Source organism: Leptodactylus fuscus, chromosome 1 (assembly GCF_031893055.1).
Source record: "Leptodactylus fuscus isolate aLepFus1 chromosome 1, aLepFus1.hap2, whole genome shotgun sequence".
NCBI lineage: Eukaryota > Metazoa > Chordata > Amphibia > Anura > Leptodactylidae > Leptodactylus > Leptodactylus fuscus.
The window spans coordinates 181,979,790-181,986,796 of NC_134265.1; the positions used below are offsets into that span (position 1 = coordinate 181,979,790).

General features: G+C 47.0%; 1 pseudogene; it reads left to right on the plus strand.

Annotated features, from left to right (window-relative positions):
* The first annotated feature begins 5,686 nt into the window (after positions 1–5,686).
* On the plus strand, positions 5,687–6,274 carry LOC142194633 (U3 small nucleolar ribonucleoprotein IMP4 pseudogene; annotated as a pseudogene).
* Positions 6,275–7,007: the final 733 nt, after the last annotated feature.

A 7,007-nucleotide genomic window follows, 5' to 3' on the forward strand; every position in this document is an offset into this window, starting at 1 on the left:
AGGTTAGACGTGGGCCAAACATGGAACGTGTTGGAGGCTGGCAAGCTCCAGAGCCGCTACCAGGTTCCAGCCATTATCACAGGCGTAAAAATGCCTGGCCCCAGGTGTAGCAGGGAAAAAAAAATGCCATCTCAGCCAGGATGGCATCCCTGACCTCGGAGGCACTGTGCTGTCTGTCCCCCAAGCTGATGAGCTTCAGCACCGCCTGCTGACGTCTCCCTACACCAGTGTTTTAGCGTTTGCCGCTAGTAGCTGGAGTGGAGGTTGCAGCGTCGTAGGGTTTCAGTCTACTCCTGCCATGAATTTTGGCCTGGGAGAGGAGATAGGGTACCTCAGTTTGCACCCCGGGACCAGACTCCACCACATTCACCCTGCCTGTCCTTAAAGATAAGCAACATCCCTGACCACAGGCGCTTGTCTAAGTGTCGGTGGTCAAGTGGACCTTGCAGCAAAGCGCGGAACTAAGGGCCCACCTGATGTTGAGTGACACGTGCTGGTGCAAGGCGGGGACGCCACACTGGGAGAAGTTGTGACGGCTAGGGACGGCATAGTGAGGTGCCACAGTTGCCATCAGGTCCGGGAAGGCGGGAGTTTCAACAAGCCGGAACGCCAACATCTCCTGGGCCAGCAGTTTAGCGATGTTGGCGTTCTAGGCTTGCGTGGGTGGGTGGTTAGCGGTGTATTTCTGCCGGCGCTCCAATGTCTGAGAGATGGTGGGTTGTTGTAAAGAAGCGCCTGATGGTGCCTTTGATGGTGCAGGAGAAGGAGATAAGACAGAAACAGGGGAGGATGAGGGAGAAGTCAACAAAGTGGCGGAGGCAGATGAAGTGATGTCCTGGCTCGTCCTCTGCAGTGCATGGCCAGCACTGTGAGCAGAGGCAGTGGCATGAACGGCGGGCGACGTTTGTCCTGCCGTTGCTGCCTGCCACTGATTCCAGTGCTTGGATTCCAAATGACGGTGCATTGAAGTGGTGGACAGGTTGCTTTTCTCAGGGCCCCTACTCGATTTCGAGAGGCAAATTGTGTAGACGACACTATATCTGTCCTCGGCGCATTCCTTGAAAAAACTCTACACCTTCGAGAAACGTGCCCTCGATGGGGGAGTTTTTATGGGCTGGGTACAAAAGGGAACATCTTCGGACATTCCGGGTCTGGCCTGGCTTCGGCGAAGCTGTTGACCTCTGCCTCTAGCTACCCTTTTTGGTGCTGCACCTGCCTCAACATCCACACTACTTTCCCAGCTTGACATCCGCCTTGTCCAGGTGGGGTCGGTGTCCTCGTCGTCCACCACCTCCTCTTCCAACTCCTGTCTCGCCTCCTCCTCCTGCACAATGCGCATGTCAACTGGCTGCCCTGACAGCAACTGCATCTCATCGTCGTCGATGAGGGTGGGTTGCTTGTCATCCGCCACCAAATCGACCGGAGATGGAGGAGACTCTAGTGTTTGAGCATCTGGACACAGATACTCGTCTGTTAGGTCCATGGAATCGCGAAATGGAGGGGCAGGTTGGGGTACAGTCAAAGGAAGGGAGAACAGCTCTGGGGAGCAGGGACAGTTGGGGTTATTGTTCTGGGAAGATTGGGAATTTTGGGTGGAAGGAGGACAAGACTGTTGGGTAAGAGGAGGTAGAGGCTGACTGGCTGGTGGACAATGTGCTTTAAGCGTTATCCGACAGCCATTGCAAGACCTGTTCCTGGTTCTCGGGCCTACTAAGGCTACTAAGGTTAATGTTGAACTTTTGTGCAAAGTGCAGAACTTAGGGCTCGCCTGATGTTAAGGGACACACGCTGGTACAAGGCTCAACTCACCCTAAGTGCCAAAAACACTGCTGGTGCAAGGCTCTACTCATGCCAAGGGCCTCAATCTCTGCTGGTAGCTCAGCTTAAGGTCCTGTAACTTTGTTTGGAAGGGCTCATGTTAAGGGCTAGAAAAGTGAATTTTGGAAGGTCTTACCACATCACACACACACACACACACACACACACACACTCAAAATGACAGTTAAGGGTGAGGGCTTTTGGATTTCCCATTGTCTATTCCATCCGTGGTTGTCATGGGGAACGTGATTTAAAGGGGTGGTTGTTACTGTTTGTTGAGCTTAAATTGGGGTTTGTGTCCATCCATTTGGGGAGTAAAGAAGGTTTCCAGGTATTTTCCCACTTTGATAGAGGTTTTTTGGAATGTGGAAAGTGTGTAGTTGTTAGGCTGTGATAGTGGGGTAATAGAGGGTCTTTGGTGTGTTAGATGCCCCCAGACATGCTTCCCCTGCTGTCCCAGTGTCATTCCAGAGGTGTTGGCATCATTTCCTGGGGTGTCATAGTGGACTTGGTGACCCTCCAGACACGGATTTGGGTTTCCCCCTTAACGAGTATATGTTCCCCATAGACTATAATGGGGTTCGAAACCCGTTCGAACACACGAACAGTGAGCGGCTGTTCGATTCAAATTTCGAACCTCGAACATTTTAGTGTTCGCTCATCTCTACCTATGACCTATTTAGTGGTGTTAGCTGCTTCAGGTACCCATTTCTGTTTACAGAACAAAAAGCAATTATAAAAAAATAAAGAAGAACAAATAAATAATCCAACACATAGGGTCAACATTTTGGGTTTTGTGGGGAGACTATAGTGGAGTCAAGCAATCAAAGGAAGTGGGAAGAGGAACGAGAGCAGGTGGAGGAGAGTATTGTATGAGTCTTATAAGGATGGGTAAAGGGATCCAAGTGGACACAGGTTCACAAATTGTAAGAAATTCTGTTGAAAATCTGAATGTTACCCTGAGGCTACAAATTTAGCATCAAGGACCACGGCAATCAATTCCTCCATATGTTGTATATAGAGTATTTCTCAGAACCATTCTGCAAAAGTAGGAGTCCTAGTCTCCTTCCAGAGCAACAAATTTACTATATTAGCAACTGTTAGCATAAAAGCTAACTAGGGAATGAAAAAAAAACTTTGATAGCACTTATGTTAGGATTCTCTATCCGGCTGCTACATCCAGCTGAGATGGCCTATGTAAGACCCCGCCCTCCTGACACAAGTGCCAATTAATTAGTTTGCTTCCTAGTTTGGCTCTCCATTTTATCTGTGTATCCTTGTTTGCTTTCAGATCTCTGGCTTCCTGACTGGATCCTCTATTTGCCTCCTGATTCTGTTTTGATGTGGTTATTTGGATTTGTGACCCTTGGGTTGTATTCTCATCTCCTGATTTTGTAGGAAGGTAATAGACAGTTGTGGCCACATGTGTGGCACTGTGGTAGGTCATAGTATGATGGACCAGGCTGCAAGGCTGCAGGGCATGTGTGTCTGAATGGTGGCGGTGGTGTTGGTGGCTATTTAAGAGTAGAATCAACTGCAGTAACTTCCCCTGGCAGTGCCTGTGACATATCAATGGCCCCTTGTTTATCCAAGAGAGAGTCTTCCTCCTCTTACAGTCTAGGAGTTTCTCTACCCCAGTGACCCTGACCCGAATCCTCATCCTGCTCCATCAACACAGAGCAATGACATTGACTAAGAGATGGAAATTGTTCCTCTTCTTCCATCCCTCGTTGCATGAGAGTAAGGGTTTCCTGTAAGGTAGGCGGGAGAATAAATCTCACCCTATGTATGGGACCTTAATGGCACTTGACAGCACTGTAAGTGACTGTCTGCTTCACCCCAAGTGTGAGAAGGAGCGCTATCGCAAGTCCTTCCTTCCAACTGCGACCAGGATGTATAATTTACATCAGTCCAAGGTGAAGATCACTCCGCACAGAAAACTAATGATTATGATGTCTTCCTTCTTTCTTCTTCTGTTCCTTAGGTGCTATGGACTCCTAGTATATCTTCTCTTCTCAGAATATGTGTGTCTACATCTGTAATATATTACTGTGTATTATCCTGTATCTGTATTACTATGCTGCTGTAACATGCTGAAATTTCCCCACTGTGGGACTATTAAAGGATTATCTTATCTCTTAATATATACAATAGAGGAATCACATTGCTGATGCTGCAGTCGTCTCTCTGTTGACAAATTTGGTGGCTACTTGAAAGAGCTTGAGAAGTCGGCACACTTCCATCATATTCCTCTAATGACAAATCTTGAAGTAACACAGAGGCCTGCTGCATGCAATAAATGTTCACCACCTTCTGCTGCTCACGAGGGTGCTCCAGCATATTTAAAGCTGGAGTTCTACTGAGTTGGAACTCTGCAGATAAGGTAGTGCAAGGGCAGATCATTCTGTCACTGAAAAACTGCACAGGGTATTTTTTGCGATGTAAGAATGGTTAATATGCTCAAATTTTTCTGACAATGAGGAGTACCTCTTTTAAGGTACTATACAGGTTAATAAAGCAGCAAACCACCAGATTAAGGACATTTGCCATACCGGGAAAATGTATCATACATCCTAACTGCAGCCCAGCAATAATATTGGTGCCATTGTCACTGGCAATGCTGCCCAGTTGTAGTTGCCAAGGAAACATTCAGCAATATACTTGCTGCAGGATACAACAGCTGTAATGTCTCTGCTTATTTGGGTCTTTGCACCACTCTCCACTTACACTCCACTTGTGGCACAGGAGGCATGTTCAGTTATGAGTCCTTGCTTTTGGTTCTTGTTGCTCTATTGCCCTATTCCTCATCTCTGTAATTGATTTTCCATCACACCCATCTCCCTCTCCTTGGTTTCCCTCTGCTTCTCTAATAGTTAATCTTAGCCTTACCTGTATGATCGACAGCCTATCTGCCAATCAAGTCTGGGGCAGGTTCTGGATTTCCTATAAACAGGTCATCAGCCCACACAGGTTGGATGGCTATTGTGACTTTGTCCCTTCTAAGCTTTCTAGTTGCTCTTACTGTATTTTGTTGTTGCTCTTACTGACTTCTGACCTCTGCTTTTCTTGTGACTACGCTTTTGGATTGTGATTTGGTACTGCTTTCTCTCCCTGTCTTTGACTCTTAGTTCAATGACTCTTCTTCTTTGTTGTATTGTCTTGTCCGCGTGAGACTCCTCTGAACCAGGCTCACTAATTACAAAACTCCAGGCAGCGCTTCGCCTTACACCCTTTAAACGAGAGGAAGGAAGAAGAGGAGGAAGAGGAGAGGTATCGATCACTTGCTCTAATGAAGATGGTGGTGGAAAATGGTCCAGAGAGGAGGAACCAGAGGAGGTGAATGGGCCCTGCATGGCGTTGTAATTCACAATCTGGGTAGAACTAGCACCGGGCCATGTTGCATTACTGAATTATGGCCTCTGCCACTCAAAAGATTGACCCCATGATCCGTGAAAGCTAGGTATTATCCTTCTCCATAATTGCTGCTCCACATGTTGATGGTGGTGTGCACCTATCCCCAGACTGACATACGCTAGGAAAGGTCCACATTCTCCAACACATGATAATATTAAGCAGGGACAGATTTCCAAGGCAAATAATGGTGGCTAGATATCTTCCCATTGAGGTGGAGCACATACCATCATTTGTCAAAACACATTGAATTCTACTAAGTAGTATGACAGCAACTGCACCGCCAGCAGTTTGCTACAGCGAGCCCTAGAAGAGAACAGGTTCACCCTCACAGAGATTTGCAGAAATGCCCTAAGCCCTACAGAAGCAGCTTGAGTATGATTATGAAGGTGACGAAGGAGTGTCATTCTATATGGATGATGAGTATATGTGGGCCTGCGTGAAAGACGTAAAGGTTATGATCACATCATTGAGGGACTCAAGCTCACTACTCAAATGCTTGCAAAGGAGAAGTTGGTATTCCCCAATGCTCAGTATATGAATAGAGGTATGAGATGGGGGCGCTGCAAGGCCAATAATGTGACTAATCTTGTCATTGTCCATAAGTACAGAGGCATGCTGGAATGGCTGATCATATGCCATCTTCCTTTTGGGCCTACTGCATATTTCACCCTGTATAATGTAGTTATGAGACATGGTATTCCAGACCTGGGCACTATATCTGAGGCTTCTCCACTCCTCATCTTCCACAATTTCACATCCATGCTTGGACAACAGGTGTCCAATATCCTGACGTATTTGTTCTCTGTGCCCAAGGATTAATGAGTGATAAGTTTTGCAAATCAAGACGACTGCATTTCATTTAAGCACCCTATTTACAGAAAGACAAATTAGCACAATCTTGAGTTAAATTAGATTAATTTAGATTAAATTGTATATGTCTAAACTGGGCATCCTGGAGAATAAGAATACAGCAGTGGTGGAGTGACACTGGCATCTCTATAGCCATAGAGCCAATAAGGAGAAGTATCTCCATTCTGAATAGTCTTTCTATACATGTGTTGGCACAGCTGACTAGTACGTAACACCACTGCCACCACTCAGGCAGATATGTCCTGAGGCCTGGGCCATCATATTAGTCTCTGCCACACTGCCACATGTTGCCACAGCTACCACCACTCAGCCAGACATGTTTTTCAGCATAAATCATATGGCCGTGGTCAGAATTTTAGCAACTAGAAGTAAGTAGAATCAGGGTCAGACTGGGGTGTCTAGGGTCCACCAGTGGAATTGTTTCTAGGGGCCCACCACCAGGACCCTACAGACCAGCGATACCGAGACGGGGCAGCTAAAGGTAATACCATTTTGGGAGCCATGCTGCTCACCCACCATACAATGTGCAACAACATACTACCTAAACCTACTGCTATACTATGTAAGGAAAGTGAACAGCGCAGCTCCGAGAAATGTTACCATTACCTGTAGCCACACTGTCCAGGAAGAGCTGATCTGCAGAGGTCCTGGTTGTTGTATCATCACAAATGTAATACTGATGGCCTATACTTGTGGGCAGACCGTCAATATTATAAAGATTAGAGATGAGCGAGTACTGTTCGGATCAGCCGATCCGAACAGCACGCTCCATAGAAATGAATGGATGCACCTGGTACTTCCGCTTTGACAGCGGCCAGCCGCTTAACCCCCCGCGTGCCGGCTACGTCCATTCATTTCTATGCGAGCGAGCTGTTCGGATCGGCTGATCCGAACAGTACTCGCTC